This window comes from Cyprinus carpio, chromosome B22 (genome assembly GCF_018340385.1).
Source record: "Cyprinus carpio isolate SPL01 chromosome B22, ASM1834038v1, whole genome shotgun sequence".
In the NCBI taxonomy this organism is placed as follows: domain Eukaryota; kingdom Metazoa; phylum Chordata; class Actinopteri; order Cypriniformes; family Cyprinidae; genus Cyprinus; species Cyprinus carpio.
The window spans coordinates 606,391-628,629 of NC_056618.1; the positions used below are offsets into that span (position 1 = coordinate 606,391).

General features: G+C 39.2%; 2 long non-coding RNA genes across 2 annotated transcripts; both read right to left on the reverse strand.

Moving 5' to 3' along the window:
• Nucleotides 1-18,303: 18,303 nt before the first annotated feature.
• LOC122141666 lies at nucleotides 18,304-19,497 on the reverse strand. The gene is made up of 3 exons (XR_006157985.1): nucleotides 19,329-19,497; nucleotides 18,573-18,900; nucleotides 18,304-18,426 (listed from the first exon to the last, which is right to left on the reverse strand). It is a non-coding gene; the product is annotated as an uncharacterized LOC122141666 (long non-coding RNA).
• A 93-nt stretch (nucleotides 19,498-19,590) lies between these two features.
• Nucleotides 19,591-20,195, reverse strand: LOC122141669. The gene is made up of 3 exons (XR_006157990.1): nucleotides 20,025-20,195; nucleotides 19,758-19,857; nucleotides 19,591-19,636 (listed from the first exon to the last, which is right to left on the reverse strand). It is a non-coding gene; the product is annotated as an uncharacterized LOC122141669 (long non-coding RNA).
• Between the last annotated feature and the right edge of the window lie 2,044 nt (nucleotides 20,196-22,239).

The following is a 22,239-nucleotide window of genomic DNA, read 5'->3' on the forward strand; positions in this document are numbered from 1 at the left end:
CTTTCCTTAACAAAGAAATTAACGTTCTTAGAACTGACAGATAGTGGTCTGTTTATTAGTTTAAACTAATATCTATGACTATGAAAGATGTTACTGTACTGTGATAAAAGAGTCACAATGCTGAAAAATATAATAATAATATATTATTATTTTTATTTTTTTTTTTTTTACATGATTTGAAATCAAAATAATGAACACAAATGTTGTGTTTGTGGCCTAAACAGCCGCGGTATCAGTAGCGGACTGCAAACGCGTCCTGTGTGAAAGCACAATGAGTCCATGCTGCTTCTGCTCCACATACGAAACGCACACTTGACTGGCATACGCACTGCAGACGAAGTATGTGTGAAACAGGCGTTAGACAGCATTCTAGGTTATTACATGCTGAGTTTTTAGGTCCTATAATTAACACCTCTGTTTTTTTCAGAATTTAGCAGAAAAGAAATCGACTATGCATTCCGTTAGTTTTTCTAATGGGTATGTTCACCGGGCCGTGAAGAGATATAGAGCTGAGTATCATTAGCATAACAGTGAAAGCTAACACCATGTTTCCTGATGATATCTCCTTAACATGTAAAGTGTGAAGAGTAAAGGCCCTAGCACTGAGCCTTGAGGTTACTCCATACTGCCCTTGTGATTGATATGATACCTCTTCAGGATGAGGTGGTGTATGAAGGTGTGATTTACACACCTAGTTCCTAGTTCCAAACAGTCTTGGGCTGATGAACTATCTACAAAAACCGCAAATGATCTCAGGCTTTGCCTAAAAGGACTCCCCACAGGCAACTCAGGTCTCAGTATGTAATTTGTGGGTGCTTCACTGCGGGACCGGTACCGGGTCCAAAACCACGTAAAAAAAAAATTTTCGTGCTCTATACAAGTAGTGAAAATTAAGCTTAGAACTGTATTTTGTCCCACACACAAATTTCCGCCTAACAATTTGTGAATAATATTTTCAAAGAATGTGTTATGTTACATATCTTTCACAAAAACAGTCAAGTCATCATATCACAAGAAAGCTCTCATTCTCAGGATTTTGACTATGTAGATTATTTCATTGTGTGATAATCACAGATCGCATGATCTTCAAAAGAATCGCAATGTGAAATTTCTCACCTCTGAGCAAATTTTTATTTATACTCATAGTACCGCTTCAGTCAACAACGCAAACAGCCACAAAAATCTGATATACTTATAGATATACACTTTCTCCCAAAGAAAGCCTCTCTGGCCTGAAGATATTATGTTATACAGATCTGCGTTCGGTTGTGGACTGCTATTAGTCAGATCACATATCACTCTGACCTAGAGGGCCACTGAGAGCTGTGGATATGACACATCGGCATCAACAGCATAATAAAACCTGAATTACAGATTTAATATATATATATATATATATATATATATATATATATTTATATAATATATATATATATATATATATATATATATATATTTTTTTTTTTTTTTAAAATAGTCAAAAAAGCACCTATGTTTTTTTTTGTGTGTTTATTCTAATATTTTGAAACATATTTTGTAGTTCAAAGGGTTTTCTTTACAAATGAAAACGATTTTTTTTTTTCTCTATTGTATGTTTGTAGGGTAAACATTTGAATTTGAGTATTTCAAATTTAGGTGAAAAATACCAAACAATGTCCCTGATCAACTTATATGTGAACATCAAGTATGTCACTTGCAGTGAATTGATGTAATCCACAGAATGCATTTGCTTCTTTTATGAGTCATACCGAAACCTGCTGTGGTCTTGTATCTGTAGTTCTGCAAAAGAAATGTGGTTTGATCTGTTGGGTGGACAAACAACTTATGCACAAGAGTGTGTCTATTAATGGACATTTGTAGTTCATGTGTGTTTGCTTTTGTCTCTTTTATGTTCTGCTAATACAAATACAATGTTTGAAATTTATACCGCAGCTCCACTGATATAATCATATTGAGATCCTGCAGATATAAACAGTGATAGTGTCATAGCAAGAGAAGCCCAAGTTATTTCTAAGAAGCTTCATCTAAACTTGTTTTCACACCTAGGCCTCACATCCTGTACATTTTCATAATGCATATCCTGTTTTTGTCAATTAATGTATTGTAGAAATTTTAAGAATAATCCCAGCATATGATTTACAGATATTTATGGTATCATGCAGATGTCCTATTGCTGTTAATTTAGGTTTCAAAGGTTTTGGGAGAAACTAACTGACAATAGCAAAGTGGCTAACAAACTATACTTTTTTTTCAGTATTGTAACATTGCTGCCATCCAAAGCCAAAATGCAGACTACATATTTAATCTATGATCTGTTATTTATTGATCTGTGAACTGAGATCTGTTCGGTGACTGATGAGTTTTTGTTCAAATGTTCAGATTCACGAAAAAATATTTAAAAAACAAATTAAATCTAAATCAAAAAAAAAAAAAAAAAAAAAAAAAAAAAAAAAAAAAAAAAAATTCTCCATGTCACTTAAGCCTTTTCTATTAATTGCAGTTCTTAGTGAGCATGTACATTTACTGGCATGTAGTAGTAAGTAGCACTACTAGGAGTGAGTAGTAACTCTATATTAATACAACTTCCTGCACAGGGAAAAACATTAAAGAGCTTCAAAAAAAATATGTAATTGATGAAATGTTTGTAATAATAATAATAATTGAATGGCCATTTATGTAAAAATATACCTTTTGTCCACATAATGTTTAGTTACAATATTTAACAGCACACTGGTTAACTGATCATCTCAACTAAACATTGAACCTTTGGCATTTCAGTAAAATATAAAGTGTGCATACAATACAGTCTATGGTGCATACCACATCATAGTGTGCCATCTAGCGTCCAACATAAATGCCAAACCACTTGCAACTAAAGGGATAGTTAACCCAAAAAAGAAAATTCTGTCATCAATTACTCACCCACATGTCATTCTCTTAAAACTCACTCTTTCCTCACTTTCTATCTTCCTGCAATTGTGTGAATGTGTGAGTGCATGTGTTTATGTGTTAGATTAGTTTATATGTCTTAGATTTATCCAATAAAATCTTATTGACATTGAAAAGAAAAAGAGAAGTATCTTGTTTTTTGTGCTTACAAGTTAATGTCTTAAACTGCCGATCTTGTTACTGTGCTAATTATAGTGTTTTCACTGTAGTTTGGATATAATATCCAGTGCAGATTTAATGTTGTACGGCTCGTTCAGTGAATCGCAGGGTGACCAGCCGTGAAAACAGTGATTCTGTTCAAATTCCTTTTAAAATCTTAAATGATTCCCTTTGAGCTAAATTTACCTATTTCCATTACATAAAGTTTCATTCTTTTTCCCAACAACATCTACATTGCTTTCTCTTGTTGTTAAAATCATGTATGTGTATATGTATTACCTATGTAAATAACCCATTTGATTCAAATCAAATCATTTGAACACTTTTTGCCATTGTCAGAAAGTTTCCTGGTGAACATTTACCAATAAATGGGATGCTATTTGAAATCCAATGGACATTTCTAAATATATCCTAAACATTTTGGTTCTATACACCTCTTTTTTCCCAACTGCATGGTGTTGATTTTGTGATGAAAAGTCAGAGGTTTAACAGGCTGGAGATGTTGATGTTGCAACTTGCAGGTGGCAAAAAACAACAAAATTCATAACATTCTCTAGTGCAGGGGTCTCCTGAGATCTTCTGTCCTGTAGCTTCGACCATAATCAAACACACCTGGACCAGCTAATTAAGTAGTTTAGGGTTACTTGATAATTTATAGACAGGTGTGTTGAGGAAATGTTGCGTCTTTTTTTTTTTTTAGCTTTATTTATTATTTTATGTTTTGTTGCTTTCTCGTGCAAAATGAATAAATATGATCCAAGCTTTTTCCAGCTCATATTAGGGCTACATTAACCTTGTGTTAATCAAGGACATTAGATTATTGTCTTAAGCTTTTCCAATCATCTTTTTCCATTTGAAAGTATGTGTACATGCTTCTCTTACTATGCAGTCTTTCACTAAATGTAATTTGCTCAAATAATGATCATTTACTGCATTTAAAACACAGTTTATTTAAAAAAAACACACATAACATGTACATGTCATACCACAAAAGTTAATTAAGTGCAACAGAGACATCAATCTTTGGCTCTCTGAAACCAGCCAAGATGAATCACAGCACTGCAAATTTTGGCTGATGAGAGAGAGAGAGAGAGAGAGAGAGAGAGGAGAGAGAGAGAGAGAGAGAGAGAGAGAGAGAGAATAGACAAAGGTATAAGGCCACATGGGATTTATTATGAAATTACAAATATAATAAATAGAATAAGCCCAGCTTCCACCAAAGGCATGAGTGACCTTTCTAACATGACTACTTTATGTGTGAGATTGGGCTGGTGTAAGATTAGCATTTGTGGTTAAAAAGTTGTAAAAAAACACCTTTTTTAGGTGGCCTTAACTACTATGTGCTAGCATTAAACAGTAAGTACAATGTACTTATTGCGGCTATTTTGTACTGCAAAACACTTGCTGCGTTCGAGGTGGGATACAGATCAGGTTAGGGACAGGTTTGGTGGTTTGGGGAGGTTTAGTGGGTGGTTTAAGGTGAAAGGGATGGGGTCAACAATGTAGTGTATCAATCAGCAATTTCAGAAGTGAGTGAACAATTTAATGGAATCACACAAATGACCTATTTTTGGATTCAAAATTAATTCAACACATAAATATTTATATCAAATCTGTCTACTCAAATCTGCAAACCGGGTCTAACTTTTGGCAAATACTGTAAACTTATCCAGACTGTAAATTGGTTCAAAAGTCACTAGAAGTTAGTTCTAGGGTTTATTTGTTGCTTTTGGATACAAGCATCTGCTGAACAGCTAAATGATAATTGTATGAAGCATCCATTTGGATACACGTATCAGCAAGAAGCACAGCCCTATTAAAAAGCCATGCTCCATGTGCCCCCTTTTATACTTTGAGCACCTGCCCCTCCAAAGCTCTCTGCATGGCCCTTTTTATACTTTTATAATTTGAGCATCTGAAGCTCTATGGATGTCTGTGTTGCCTTGTTATTTTACAATTATCACAACAACAGCAACTATATATATATAGTTATAAGTGCACTTTGAAATACAGGAAGTGTAGGAGAAGATTTTACAGACAGAGGAAGGTCATTGGAATAGCAACAGAAAAGCCCTATCACCTTTACATTTTAAATGAGATCGAGAACCATCAGATGTAATTGATCATTAGACCTATTGGATTGATGCAAACTTATTAAATCTGAAATATACTCTGGTGCTAAAACCATGCAAAGCTTTAAAACAAATAACAGTACTTTATAATGAATCCTGCATCGTACAGGAAGACAGAGTAATTTAATACGCACAGGATTAATATGCTCTCTCTTCTTGGTATCCGTTAAAAGCTGCTGAATTCTGAACAAGCTGCAGGCGGGAAAGAGAGGCCTGACACACACCCAGATACAATGCATTTCAATAAACAAAATGAGATGACACAAAAGCATGAACAATTTTCTCCAAATCCTCAAAAAAAAAAAAAAAAAAAAAAAGATACACTTCAACTAAGATATAGATCTAAGGTGGAAAAAAAAATATTTTTAACTATGGCAGATCAATCAATGGAATTTAAAACAAGCAGAGGAGTGTTTTCGATGGTTTACATCATCAACAGGAATAATGTTAGGATCCTCACAAGTCACGTCCTTCGTCTTTCTCCGTCTGCAAAAAATAAAAAATAAATAAAAATAGTGTATAGATGGAAATGTGCAGCATTGTTCTTTCAAATTTGCATGATTGTTTTGCAGCAGAAGAGCAGAGCTGCTAATATATTTTTAAGTAAGGAATGATGTAAATCCAGATGGTTGTTACTGCTAAATAAATCCTGAAGGCTGATTTGGTGGTTTTGTTTCACCCTGAAAGGGTTTATTTTGTGATAACCACTGGAGGTACATTTCAAAATATAAAAAATGTAATTTTATCGCTTTAGTTTTTTACTGAGTATGAAGCACTGAAAAGTGCTGTTTTATATAGTTATGTTCGAAAACATACAGTCAGTGGTGGCTCCAGGATTTGTTTGTTGGGGGTGCCAAGGAGGAGCCTAACAGTTCAGTGGGTGTCCAAAAAAAAAAAAAAAAAAAAAAAAATGATTTAAATTGAGTGAAATTAATGAACGTCTAAAAGCTTCAGTTATCTCAATTAGCATGAAAATTTCAGACACTTTGTTTTTTTTATGTACAGCAGCTTTGAAAAAGGCGGAATAAAAAAAAAAAAAAAGAAAAAAAAACAAATATATATATATATATTTTTTTCCCCCTGTGGTATTAAACTTCTCATATGCCACTTATTAGTTTTATAACTTCTAATGCCAAGTATGACATTTACACAAATTAATACAACATGAAACGCACACACACACACCACAAAAAAAATAAAAATTAGAAAATGTAGGGATTTTTTCTTTATTCGTTGTTTTATTTTATTTTTATTTATTTATTTTCTTTTTGTTTATTTTTTGGGATTTTTTCACTTGCAGGAAACACGGTAAATACTAACCATTTTTTTTTACTATAGATAAAATGCCGACATTATTTCCATGGGGAAGGGGCGAGCTGCAATGTTATTTAAAATGTTGTCAGAAGTGCGCTCCTACACCCATATATTAAGCAAAATCAAACTGATTAAAATAATGTTCGAATAAAATAAAATTGACATCACTGAAAAGTCATAAGATTTGATGACTTGTCATGTTGGACTAGATTAAACACTTTCTGCCATGACAGAATTATAATACATCATTATAAATGTAACTATTATGCATGGTGCACACAGTTAAAATAGTTTTGCCATTTATGTGCTCTTAAAGTATCATTTCTAAAAAAATGATGCATGAAAAGATGATATGGGGCACAAGGCAGTATAGGGAGAATAGGGGAAAGAAGGGAGAGGAGGAGGAGGAGGATAAAAAAGATCAATATAGAGATTATAGTGATAAATTTATTAGCTTTTTTTGTTCGTGTTGTTTTTTTAGTTTTTTTTTTTAGTATTTTTAGCTGACTGTCTTGCCAAGCAAGACATGTTCCTGTATCAACATCTTTTGATGATCCTGGATCAAACATTATTGCCCAAAAAATATAGACTTAACCTAATCACTACCCCTAAACCTAACCCTACCCATAATTTATTCCTAAAATCTGTGGGAATTGATAGCTGATTAACAAGAGTAGAAGCACTTAACTCCTGATTGTAAGCCTAAAACAGATTATTTCCTGAAAAGTTATCCCTCAATTCTGATTGGTTGACTGGAATGTTGTTCCAGGATCAACAAGGATGTAATCCAGGAACATGCTGTACTTGGTGAAATCACGCTCACCCTACACTGACACCATAGAACATTTTTGCTTGAGTTAACTGCTTATTAAATTTACTTTATTTTCTTTGAAATAAATGTAAGCTTGTTTAATGTTGTTTTTAAGATCTGATCTTGAAAAAGATCTTTTGAAAAAGACAGTGACCAGGACTATAATCTAGCCTTCATAAAATGAAAAATGAAATAATTAGTTTTTAAGTATGCACTGTAAAAAAAAACAAAAAATCAAATCTGTTTTGTACCTTTAACATGCTGACAACCACCATAATAATGTAGGCGGTAAAAGAGAAAGCCACATGAAGAATCAAAGCTCATCACAAGTAGCTTTGCCACAAGCAGAAGTTTATATTAATATATAGAAGGTGCACAGAGTCATTCATGCAAACACAAAACACCATCATTGTAACACACATGATGCTTAAATAATGCAATAAACTTTCATCAAACAACAGAAGATTTAACATAAAGCCCAAATGTATATAACTGATAACAAAAACTATTAAAAAACAATTATTTAAACAAAATACTTTCAAAAGTGGAGTATCACGCAGGGAATTCAGGGAATATCAGTTTACAGTTTTTGACTGTAATTATACATTGATTTATTCTTTTTTACTTCTAAATGCTGTAAAATTAATAGCATTTTACTGTAAAATTAAATGAAATGTCTGGTTAGATCTTTTACAGTTTTTCCCTGTATATAGTACGGGAACTTACTGTTAACCTATTAGAATTTTATTTTTTTTCCCGTAGTGTTTTTACAATTTTACAGTTAAAAATTGTATATAGTACGGGAACTTACTGTTAACCTATTAGAATTTTATTTTTTTTCCCGTAGTGTTTAATGCAAATTAGACTAACTAGCTAGCTACCTGGCTATCATCTACAAATAATTACAAAATGTTGCCTTTATTTTGTTGCCTTTGTTGCCTGTTAGAACTACTTTAGGCATGACATTTTGCTCATATTTCCCTTTATTGTAATAAGTACTTTTCACTATGCATAGTTGTGGGAGTAGCTCATGGTCTCTTCAATAGGCTATTTTAACAGATTCACTCATAACGCTTCAACATATACACTTTTTTATTATCACAATTTATTTACTACTTATTTATGTTGATACTAGTAAGTATTTATGTTATGTTATATTATAGTAAAGTTTGAAAGATCTGCATTTTCAGAATTTTTTAGTCGGGGCCAGAAATCTAAAATCTCGCCTAGGGCACCAACAGAGCCTGGGCTGACCCTGTGTGCACCGATTTTCAAAAACAAACCGTTTAACGCAAAAATTACTTTCTCATGTTTTTCCCTATATGGACCACAAGAGAAATATTTAAGGGGATAATTTAAGAAAGTATATAAACCTTTATTAGCATATGTTGAAGTAGTTCTCACCTTGTCTCAGAGAATATGTGCCGTTAATGAAGCATTAGAAAGCTCTGTCAGTTTTTTTACTTTCAATTTCTCTATAGTGAATGACTGATGTTTACAAGCGTAACTCTTTGCATGTTCTTAATTGTGTTGCTTGACTCTCCCCATAATATAAATTGTTATAGGCCACATATTAGGCACTTTTTAGGTTTTTAATGTTTATTTTTTCAAAGTTAATGAAAGTGACACCAAAAAATAGGAACATCATTAGGAAATTCTTGGGCTGTGCCGGGGCTAAGCAAGTTTATGGGGCAATATCCCTGTCAAGCCCCACCCTAGCACCGCCACTGCATACAGTGCTGAGTAGTAACTGACTGTGTTTAATCTGGAGTAGTAATCAGATTCCAGAAATTAAGTACGTTTAATTAGATTATATTACATTTTAAAATGCACATAATCAGATCACAGTTACAGTTATCAGAACCCCTGATATAATGTGTCATGTTTAATGCATTTTCCCACCTAAAAATATAAAGACACTTATGTAAGAATGCTGTTCATAGACTCATTCCTCAGAACCTGATAGGCAAGCTGACCCTGTTGGGCCTGAACCCCTCCCCTCTGCAACCCGATCCTGGACTCCCTCTCCGAGAGACCTCAGACAGTCCAGTTTGGAAAGAGCTTCTCCAGCACCATTACACTGTGCACTGGGGGGCCCCAGGGCTACGTGCTTCGTCTATTGTTGTTCACACTGCTGCCTCAAGATTGTGTAGCAATGCACACTTCAAACATATCATCAAATTTGGCAATGACACGACTCTGGCGGGTCTTATAAAAGTATTATTAGATATATTTTCTTTCTTTATTTCTTTTATTTTTGTTATGTTTTCCCATTTTTGTTATGTTTTCCCATATAGTACACAATAATCCCATTCAAGTCGATAAAAAACTTAAGACTACATTACCTATTATGTGTATCCTACGGAGCCCCTAAAGGGTCATTGTGGTGGAAAAAAAAATCAGAGTGATTGAAAAAATTCGGGGTAGGAGGATAAAAATATTTTTTTTTTTTTACGTTCTCTCACAAAAACTTTTGCGTTCCCTCAAGAAACTTTGCGTTCCCTCACAAAACTTTTGCGCTCTCTCGCAAAGATATTTGCGTTTCTCTCGCAAAGATATTTGCGTTCTCTCACAAAACTTTTGCGTTTCGCTCGCAAAACTTTGCGTTCTCTCGCAAAACTTTGCATTCTCTCGCAAGACTTTTGCGTTCCCTCGCAAAACCAGTTGAGTTCGGACAAACACTTCCTGTTTACTTTACAGCTTGTAGTGGTTCATACAGCTCCATAAGTTCACAATGGAGCGGTTCATAGAGTTTGGTTTTGAACTTGGAGAAATAGTCAGTGCATGCTTATTACGGCACGGTTTTGGGACATACTTAAAACGCTTAATGTAAAAACACTGTGTGAGAGCCGTGGGAACGGAGCAAGCCCAGTGGAGTACCTGCATCATTCACCGGTATCGAATCCCGCAGGAGCTTCGGAAGGAGAACTGAAGGAGGGACTGATGACAGTGTTGGACGATAGAGGACCAGGCTCGGACTTTATTTTGTGTTTTGGTTCTGTTTTTGTGCGACAGTCGTCCACGAGTTGGGGGCTGTCGCGGTCTTTTAGGTATATTTTATTATTAAAGTTTTGTTTGAATGTTCTCCGGTTCCCACCTCCATCTTCCCGTGACTATGAACGTTTGTTACACACTGGATGACTAAATTCAGTACACGGATTACACACCATATTATGAAAGTAGACAGACAAGCAGAATAGCTCAGAATATGAACGTAACCTGGTAAACTGCACTTTAAGCGTAGGCTATACCTCATAGAAAGAAAGAGTTTTATTTTAAACTTGGACTCAAGTTCAAATAGGCTACAGTCAGCTTTGCCTATAGTTTAAGACATGGTTTTGGGACATTCTAAAACACTTAATGTGGATGTAGCTACTATAACAGTGACACTGGAGGCCCAATTCGGTAAGGCCTAATAAATACTATGAATGCTAATAACAATTGTAATATTAATAACCTTATTAATAGCTATCAGTAAAGCAAATAGCCATAATACAACGTTTCTCCCTCATTTAAACCATCAGGCTATAGAAAGGATCCTTAAGGGAGGCTAATGGACAAAGACAGTATAGGCTAAAACCAAAATATGGTACAAAGTTTATTAATAAAATATAGCCTATTATGCACAGGAAAGCAGACAAGCCCAGAATAGCTATAAACAAGCCAAAACCGAATGTAAAGAGAAACTGAAACTATTGGCTCACGTACAGCTCTTTCATCACAAAATCCAAATGTTTCCATATTCACAATGTATTTGAAGAAAAAGACAGCACTTGTAATGAATATGTGAGCATGAGGCGCTAGCACGATCAAATCGCTGAAAACAAAATACCCCGTCACTTAGGCTACAGTAGGGCATAATTCGATTTTGAATTCAGTTTGAAGATTCAATAATATAAAAGATTATTAGAAATGTTATAAAGTGAACACTGTTACGTTTCTCATTTCGCTCTGGAACCTATACGAGAATGCAATTTTTTCCTGAATATCCAAAATATTGCATATGTGAAATTGATTTTGTATAGGCCTAACAGTTTAACAAAAAAGGCAATATTAAGTGTACATTTTACATTTTAAAGAAGCCTACATTTTAAACAATATTTTCCATATTGTATTTTACAATGAAATAATAGTTCCAAAGAAATCTGCAACAGAATGTGCGTCTCAAAGCAATAGCGGTGTTTCGTCATAAAACATGACATACAATTAATAAGGCTAGAAAAACTTTGCCTCTGTAGGATGAAATGTTTAGCAGGCTCCAACCCCGTCCAATCACAGCGCACTCCCTCACCTGATTAGTAATCACACACACCTGCCCCTCATCAGCAGCCAATCAACCAGCACATAAAAGACACTCTCACGCACACAGTCACTGTCCGGTCTCGTTTGCACATAGGATTACCTACCTGCTGATCGTAAGGACTTCCATTGGATTATTACCTGTCTTCCCTCGTTCACAAGTTACCTCCTATGTCACCAGCGATCCCAAGTTTGTGTGTGTGTGTGTGTGTGTGTGTGTGTGTGTGTGTGTGTGTGTGTGTGTGTGTGTGTGTGTGTGTGTGTGTGTGTGTGTCTCCTTCCCGCAACGTCTCCTATTCCAGGATTCCTCCTGGACCTTCATTATACATCATCACAAGGACAGTATTCAGTTTACTCTCTCTTATCCCTCACCTCAAGAACACTCGTTACCATATTTACTCTGCTATTGTCAATAAACTATATATTGTAACAGAAGACCGGACCATAATAATAGGACCGGACCCTAAGACATGAGCCATCCAGATCCTTTCCAGGACCTCGTGGACGCATTGCGGCGCACACTCAATGTCCCATCAGCACCTTCACCACCGGTGGGCACTTCCGGGAACAATACCGCCACCTCACCATCCGTACCTTCCAGTACAATGGCCAAACCAGCGTCCTTCTCTGGTTCGGCGGAGGATTGCAGTGGATTTCTCCTGCAATGTTCACTGGTCCTGGAGATGCAACCGCACGTATTTCCCACTGAGCGATCCAAAGTGGCCTTCGTCATCTCACAGTTGAAAGGTAAAAGCACTTCAATGGGCCGATTCCATTTGGAATAATCCTGTCATTCAATCATATACCAGCTTTGTTGACCACTTCAGGGAAGTTTTCGGTAAACCCACCTGGGATTCATCCATCGGTGAAAAACTTTACAATTTAAGACAAGGCAAGATATCTGTGAATGAATATGCTCTGCAGTTTCGGACGCTCGTGGCCAAAAGTGGGTGGAACGAACAAGCTCTGCGAACAACGTATCGACAAGGATTGGATCCCTGTGTGCGGATGCATCTCGCTGCATACGAGGATACCATCGGGCTCAAACACTTCATCCAACTCTCCATCTGTTTTGCTACTCGTATGCAGTCGTGTCTCGATGAGCACCAGGGCCAGCCGCAGCACAACATCTCACTCTGCCGACCAGAGCCCGTCAGCCCTCCAGAACCAGCCCAAGAACCCATGCAGCTGGATTCGACTCGCCTGACTGGGGCTGAATGGCAGAGAAGGCTGACCCAGAATCTATGTCTGTACTGCGGATCTCCGGGGCATATCCTCTCCATATGCCCCATCCGTCCTCCTCGTTCCCTGGTGAGTGCCATCTTTCCTACCACTAATCAGATGAAACCACTCACCACTATTGTGACTCTTACTGCTGCTGATATTTCCCTTCCAGTGAAAGCACTCCTCTCGATTCTGGGTCAGCCCGGCAACTTCATCTCTGGCTCCCTCTGCCGTCAGCTCCACCTCCCGACCATGGCCATGCAATCCTCCTACCAGATCCACTCTATAACGGGAAGGCCGCTGAGCAGGAGACGGGTTCACCGTAGGGTCGGGCCTATACAACTGCATTTTGGCATTTTTCACAAGGAAATGATCCATCTGCTGGTTCTGGAGGAATCCACCGCTGACGTGGTCCTAGGGCGCCCGTGGTTGGAGCAGCATAACCCAGTAATATCCTGGAGTACTGGCGAAATCCTGAAGTGGGGCGAAACTTGTTTCATGGACTGTTTTCCCGAGGTACCGGTTCCGTCCTCTCAGCTCCATCAACCAATCTCGGTCTGTGCTACGTCCATTGAGAGCCCCCTGGAGAAACGCTCTGTGGACATACCGCCTTGTTACGCCCCCTTCAGTGTTTTCTGCCCAAAGAGAGCCTCCAAGCTGCCCCCACATCGGCCATGGGACTGCGCCATTGATCTGCTACCGGGTGAGTCAGTGCCAAGGGGAAGGATCTATCCCCTTTCCATCCTGGAGGAGAAGGCCATGGAGGAATACATCGAGGAGGCTCTGGCTCAAGGCTACATCCATCCATCCACTTCCCCTGCTGCTTCGAGCTTCTTCTTCGTGGAGAAAAAGGACAGAGGCTTGCGGCCCTGCATTGATTACCGAAAACCTCAACCTGATTACTGTCAAGTTCAGATATCCCCCTTCCTCTCGTCCCAGCAGCCCTGGAACACCTCCGTGGTGCCACTGTCTTTACCAAGTTGGACCTCCGCAGCGCGTATAACCTCATCCGGATACGCGAGGGGAACGAGTGGAAGACAGCCTTCATCACCCCCACTGGAAACTACGAGTACCTCGTGATGCCGTATGGACTAGTCAACGCCACCTCCATATTCCAGGACTTCATACATGAGGTGCTCCGGGAGTTTCTCCATAAGTTCGTTCTAGTCTACATTGATGATATCCTGATTTACTCCCGGAGCCTGACCGAAACACCGTTACCATGTTGCGGAGGTCCTGAAAACGCCTGAGGGAGTACCAGCTCTACCTGAAGGTGGAGAAGTGCTCCTTCCATCAGACCTCAGTGCAGTTCCTTGGTTACAACATCGATAGCAGTGGCATCCCGGATGGACGAGGGGAAGGTGGATGCCATTAGGAACTGGCCACCCCTACAACCATCAAAGAACTCCCAAAGATTCCTCGGATTCTCCAACTTCTACCGCCGCTTCATACAGGATTATATTATTTCCATCACCAGTCCACTCACAAGCCTGCTCCGTAACAAGCCCAAGTCTCTGTCCTGGACCCCTTCTGCCACGGAGGCATTAGCCACCCTCAAGGAAGCCTTCACTACCGCTCCTCTCCTGGTACACCCTGATCCCGACAAACCCTTCATCGTGGAGGTAGACGCATCCACCACCGGAGTAGGAGCGGTCCTATCTCAGCAGCAGGGGAATCCACGTGCCTTCTTCTCCCGCAAGCTCAACCCGGCGGAGGTAAATTACGACATCGGCAACCGCGAACTCCTGGCTATTAAGCTAGCGTTAGAGGAATGGAGGCATTGGTTGGAGGGAGCAAGGCATCCATTCCAGGTCATCACGGGACCACAAGAACCTGGAATACCTGAAAATGGCCAAAGAGACTCAATCCCCGACAAGCCCGGTGGGCTTTATTCTTTACCCGTTTCAACTTTACCATTTCCTACCGACCCGGATCCAAAATGTCAAGGCAGACACCCTCTCCCATTGTCATGCCCCTGAAACAATCTCTGAGGAACCGGAACCCATCCTTCCAGAGGGACTGTTGGTCAGCCCTATTACCTGGTCCGCTGAGACCATACCCTCCTCCAATGCCTCAGCCGGGTTGCCCCCCTGACCGACAGTACATCACCAGGACACGACGCACTCCACTCATCCACGCTGCTCACACCTCACTAGGCACTGGCCCCCCGGGGGTCAATGAAACCCTCTCGTTGCTAAAAGAACGCTTCTGGTGGCCCCAACATGGCATCCGAGGTCAGAAGGTACGTGCAAGGATGTAAGGAATGCGCCATCTCGAAGAGCCCCCGTCATCTACCATCTGGCAACCTCCTACCTCTGCCCGTTCCTAACCGATCATGGTCACAGCTAGGAGTGGACTTTGTAACCCGACCTCCCTGTGTCAGGTAACTGCACCTGTATATTCGTGGTAGTGGATTGATTCTCTAAATCCTGTCGTTTGATTCCTCTCAAGGGACTACCGACTGCCATGGAAACTGCAGAAATCATGTTCAATCACATCTTCCGGTACTTTGGCATCCCTGAAGATATCGTATCAGACAGAGGACCAGCCTATCATTGGGGTACCATCCGCAGTCGAACGGGCAGATGGAAAGAAAGATCCAAGAGATCGGTCGCTTCTTCCTCCGTACCTTCTGTCACGGCCACCAGGACTCTTGGAACCAGTTCCTTGGCTGGGCCGAGTACGCACAGAATTCCCTGCGACAACCATCCACCGACTTACCCCGTTTCAGTGCGTACTCGGCTACCAACCGCCACTATTCCCCTGGTCAGGAGAGCCCTCGGACGTACCAGTGGTCGACTACTGGTTCCGAGAGAGCGAGAGGGGTCTGGGACTCAGCCCATCACCAGTTGCAACGGGCCCTTCGGAGAGGTGGATTGACTTGAGTTGATTCGGAGATACAGCCGACCTTTCGCCCAACTAAGACAGAAGGTCTGGCTGTCAACCAGGGACATCCGCCTGCGTCTCCCATGCTGGAAGCTGAGTCCCAGGTTCAATGGCCCGTTCACCATCACAGAGCAGATCAACCCGTCACTTACAGGCTTCAACTCCCACCTGAGTATCGCATTCACCCCACATTCCATGTGTCACTGCTGAAGCCTCACCATCCTTCTGTTCCTCTCTCCACAGAGCCTGGCGTAGACACTGCTGAAGCCCCTCTTCCACTCATCCTGGACGACGGAACGGCTTACGAGGTCCGAGAAATCCTGGATTCCCGGCGCCGTGGTGGACAACTCTAATATCTGGTAGACTGGGAAGGTTATGGTCCTGAGGAACGTTTCCTGGGTCCCACGCAACGACATACTCGACCCTAATTTACTGGACACCTTCCATGCTACTCATCCCGACAGACCTGCCCCTCGAGGGAAGAGGAAGACCACCACGACGCCGGGGTCCTCGGCCCTCAGGAGCGGGGGGCCGTGGGGGGGGGGGTACTGTCACAGACACGCCAGGCTCCAACTCCGTCCAAATCACAGCGCACTCCCTCACCTGAGTACTAATCACACACACCTGCCCCTCATCAGCAGCCAATCAACCAGCACATAAAAAGACACTCTCACGCACAGTCACTGTCCGGTCTCGTTCGCACATAGGATTACCTACCTGCCGATCGTAAGGACTTCCATTGGATTATTACCTGTCTTCCTCGTTCACAAGTTACCTCCTGTGTCAACCGTGTGTGTGTGTCTCCTTCCTGCAACGTCTCCTATTCGGATTCTTCCTGGATCTTCATCATACATCATCACTAGGACAGTATTCAGTTTACTATCTCTCATCCCTCACCTCAGGAACTCTCATTACCATTATTACTCTGCTATTGTCAATAAATACCACTTTACCTGTTATCTTCTGTCTCCGTCCCTTCTGTATTGTAACACATAACAGTAAAAATGCACCTGTAAATCAATTTAAGGGGCAAATATTGTCCCTCAATCGAAATGGTGTGACTGCGGTCTAAGTGGGGGCTAAGAATGTTAGGCTAAATGCCCTAGGGGGTACACCATTGTAAAAGGTGTAAAAAAAACACTGGCTTAATTGATTACAGTGTTAATTGCCTGTAGCCTATATTTTAAATACAATATATATTTTTTTTTTCTTATATTATGCCTCGTTAAGCTCGTTTTCTATGGGAAAGAAAATGCTTATCATGCAATTCTGCTTGCATGCACACATAATATATTTTTAAAATAAATTCTATAGCATATTTGGGCTTTTTTAAAATCACCGTCTTCATTAAGCCGCGTTTTCTTTATGGGAGGACAACACTGCTGTTCTTCTGGGCTTATCTGCTTTCATGTAGCCTATAATTTATTAATAAAGTGCATACCAAATTCTGCCATTTTATACCACTGTCTTAGTCCATTAATAAAGCGTTTTCTTTCTATGAGGGATACGCTTCAAGTGCAATTTACCGGGTTACGTTCATATTCTGGACTATTCTGCTTGTCTGTAAGCTTTATTAATAAGGTGTGTACTGAATTTAGTCATCCAGTGTTTTACATTAAGCGTTTTAGTATCTCCCAAAACTGTACCTTCATAAGCATGTTTTACAGTCCAAGTTCAACATAAAACTCTATGAACCGCTCTGTTGTGAACTTATGGAGCTGTATGAACCATTACAAGCTGTAAAGTAAACAGGAAGTATTTGTCCGAGCTCAACTGGTTTTGTGAGAAAACGCAAAAGTTCTGCCAGAGAACGCACAAAAAATAAAAAAAATATTTTTTCCTCCCACCCAAAATTTTTTCACTCACTCTGATTTTTTTCCACCACTAAGAACCTTTAGGGGCTCCGTAGTATCCAAAATATGTTATTAACTACAATTTTTGCCATGCAATTGGTAATCAGTAATGGATACTTACAATTTGTAAGTAATCTACCCCACCACTGAAAACAAGCAACACATGTGTTATTGCAGTTTTTCATGAAGTGTTCTTAATTTAGTAATATTTTAAAGCTGCTTATTACTACCATTGGTATTGATTTGACCACATCAATTTTGATTGTTTTAAAATTGTACCTGTTTATTATCTTACAATCCATAACATTTCATCAAGATGAGTTTGTATGAATCAAGAGGCTTTATAAGTGGACTGATATTCAGCGTTGCTAACTAACAATGGTCATTATTAATGACCAATCAAAATCAAGCATTTCAGAGAGCCATATAATAATAATGTTTCTTTGTGTGATGTATGAATAACTGACCAGAATGGAGCCACATCACGCACAAACACTCAGTGAAATCAAACACTGATCTGAATCTTCTGCTTAAAGTCAGAGTGAGACAGAATCTTACCTCATCTGTGTTCTTTTGTTCACTTTTCCCCTTGTCTGCTTTGAAAAATTAACACATAGTTAAACACACAAATTTGCCAGAGGATGTTTTCCTCTAACTAGAGTATCTGTAGGTGGTACTTGCCCTTTCCGGAGCTCCTGCGGCAAAAGTAAATGAAACCAAAAACAGCAGCTACAGCCCGCCATCAGAAAAGTAAAAGCAGCACATATTCCTGCTAATAGACCTGAAGACAGAGCTGATTCTTGAACAGATAAAAAGGGACAGTAATTAGTGTCAGTGAATCTGACCATCTAAACTTTTAATATTGAGTCAACACTCAGAACAGAAGTTTAAAAACTTTAAAACTTTAAAATTGCTCAAGGCAGTGAATGATTGATAGGTACTCACCAGTGACAGTAACACTGAAGCTCCTAATGATGCTGAAATTGCTGCTGCTGATCTCTCTATAATAAACCCCAGAGTCAGTGTTTGTGATGTTCATGATGGTCAGAGATCCAGTCTGATGATCCAGCTCCAGTCTATCTCTGAATCTCTCTTTACACTCATTATGTGTACAGATCTCACTCTGATCTCCAGTGATTTCAGCGATGAGAGTGTCATTAAAATACCACTTCAAGTTATTATATTTTTTTTTTTGACACACCAGAATGTAAAATGACAGATTCTCCCTTGTTTGTCTTTATCTTCATTTCATCTTGTTCAGCAGCAGGAACATCTGAAACAAACCAACAGATGCTAGAGGATATTTTTTGGGAGGGCGGTGGGGATGCATATTAATTTCCTGGATCTTGAGAAATTCAGTAGAAATTAATTAACGGCAAACCCGCAAAATAAAGTAAAGGGTTTTTAAATAAACATGTTTATCTGATTTCATTGATTATAGATGCGCATATCTTATCAAAATGTATTAGTGATATAAAATACCAATTTAAGCTAATAATAAAGGGAGATCTCACCAGAAGGAAAAGAAATGTTTAATGTAACAACTCACCAACTAAAAGACTATTTAGTTTAAAATCATGACTTTCTGCTCAGTGATGCAGGAAAAAAAAAAAAAAAAAAACAACAAACAAAAAAAAAAACCTTTTTTTACCTGATATTTCTGATTTCAACATACTTTTAAACATTCAATAAATGACTCACCAATGACAGTAACTTTAAAGGTATTTTTTGTCACTGTTGTTGATCTCTAGACGATAATTACCAGCATCTGTTTTGCTGATGGTTTTTGATGGTCAGAGATCCAGTCTGATGATTCAGCTTCAGTCTGTCTCTGAATCTCTCAGTGCCTTCATTACACTGAACATCTGTACAGGTCCAGCTTCAGTCTGTCTCTGAATCTCTCAGTGCCTTCATTACACTGAACATCTGTACAGGTCCTATTCTGATTTGCAATTATTTGAGCTTTAGAGTGACTGATTCTCCCTCCATAACGCACATTGACTCTTGATCTGTATCATCAGAACAAAGACCAGAAGAAGAAATGTTAAGATCATAATCATTATCACTAAATCATTAAATGCAAATTTTGTAAGAATATTTCTAAATGATATCAACATCAGCAACACTTACAGTGTGATGACATGTTTTTTCTGCAAAGTCACTTGACCGAGTATTTACAAGGACCTTGTTTTCTTCACAGCCCTTTTTGTATAACAATACGTATCCACACCTAACAAACACATCACACTTTAATTCCTGGTCAGTAACTACAATGGAATGAACGACTTTTTTCTCGAATGTAAAGAGATCTCATGCAAAATGAAATGCGTCACATGCGTTTTTCGTTTTTATCAAAATAAACTGTATCAATAAATGGCACGGTCAAAAGACACTCACCGCTGACTGGATAACAAGAGACGATGATCCTCAGAAATTAAAAAATAAATGCAGATTTTGTAAACGTGCTACGTTCCTCTGAATTAATGGCGGGGAAAAAAAAGAGAAAAAAGTCAATTATCTGGGCGCCTCCCCAGACTCCAGCGCGATGATGCGACGAAGCGTAGTGACGTTTCTGATTTTCGGTGTTAGGTTTGTAAAATGTTGCGTAGGCTATATATTTTATATCACTGGTATAATATACGGCCTAATTTCACTGTTACAATTTCAGTGTGAAATGACAGTATATTCCAGGTTAATAATTCATTTCACAGTGTATCTTGTAGCTAACTGCACTCTCATTTGACAGGCATTTTAATTTAGTTTCAGTCTTTATCTTGAGACGAAAATCCTTAATAGTCTTAGTCATCTTTTGGTCATTAATTTTAGTTATTATTTTTAGTCAAGCTGCAGTTACCAACATTTATTTTGTTAGCTATTTTATATGTAGTCTTCAAACAAAGAATTTGAATCAAGTATTGAGTTTGGAAAAACTTGAATAAATTATGACAATTAAAACTTTTGGGTGAATCGTCCCTTTAAACAGTATAGTGAAAAGGGAGCAACTTATAAAAGTGATAGTTGTTCATGTATAATATATTTAATATAGGCCTATATTGCGGGCCAGATTAACACTTTGTTGTACCCTGGGCAACAATATTCAAGGGCCCCATCATCACGACCCCAGGATCACCATAATATGGTCATATACAGAATGTATTACTGTAATATACAGTAAATATACTCAATACTTCAAATTCTAACTGTCATCAGGTGTATTTTGATTTACAAAATATTTAAATGCTCATAGAACTACAAATGCACTACTATGTCCCCTTCACTCACATATGATGCTATGAAAACAAAAACACATCAGCATCTGTATAATCTGGTAAAATTGACCCACTACATTGAGAGTAGAGGAAGTAGAGGCGTTTGAGATGCAGGGGCTGCTCCCAGACTCAACAAGCGGCTCAGGTGGCGGCGGCGCCGGCGGAGACACTGGAGACCCGCCATCACCGCTTCCCTCTAACGATCAGACTCGCTGCCTCTGGGTTGTTGCTTGAAGTTGCTGCTTGGCTCTTCGCTCTCCGGGCTGTAAACGTAAGATGGCGCCTGGCAGGTGTAGAAAAGTCCTGGCTAGGTGAGTTGTCCCCGTCGTTGACGGAAGCTGACTTAACAGAACTATCGGCAACATTAACAGGAGTGAAGAAATTACCTGTTTTAGGTATATACTTTAAATTTTCTGCATTTCTGATGTCCTTTTCATTTTTTAATTTCCGCTTCGCGCTCCCACTTAGCTTCTCCATGTCAGATTTTTTTCTGTTGTAGCAACGCCTGACGTAACCCGCTTTGCTTTTTTTGTTTCCGATTTGATGTGGAATTTAGATTGTGGATGTGGTATTTTTTTTGAGGCCCTCTCTTCATTGGTCAGTCCGCATGAGACTGACTCTCAACCGCTCTCAACTCACGTTCAAAGTCATAGGCAGCGCAGCGTCTCTCTGTGCAGCGCAAAAGCCCGTGTTGACAGTTTGTTTATTATAAAGCGGGAGATTACCAGATACAGTATTTTGCTCGCGCCCTTGCTGCCCTGGGCCCTTTAGAGGTCTTGGGCCCCTGGGCAATTGCCCAGTTGCCCGTATGGTTAATCCGGCCCTGCCTGGCCCCTGGGCAATTTTTTGAAAAAGAAGCAGAATAAGACACATATGAAAGAGATACAAATTAAACTATTTTTTCAGACACAATAGGTTTACTTAACATTTTTTATTTAACATCTTTTGTTTGTTAACATTAATGACACGGATAGGTTAAAAGGAATGCTGTCCCTTTAAGACGGAAGGCATGCATGTAATACTGACAAGTTCAGTTTTCACCAAGGGCAACCTCCTTCTCTCTCGTGAAGCCAACAAGGAAGTGACTAAAACTGCAATTCATCGACTGGTCGCTTGAGGCTGGCTGCAAAAGGGGGTCAATCCCATAGACTCCCCATGTTAAAATGACCAAATTTACAGCAGAAAAACATGTTTACAGGCTTGGTTCAAAAAATGATTTTGTTCTATATAGCTAATTTTGCCCTTCATGACAACTGTGATGGGGGTGATTTTTATTTTATTTTTTATAACTTATCCGCTTAAATTATATTAAGCCTTAAAATTCTGCATAATTAAGGGCTCAG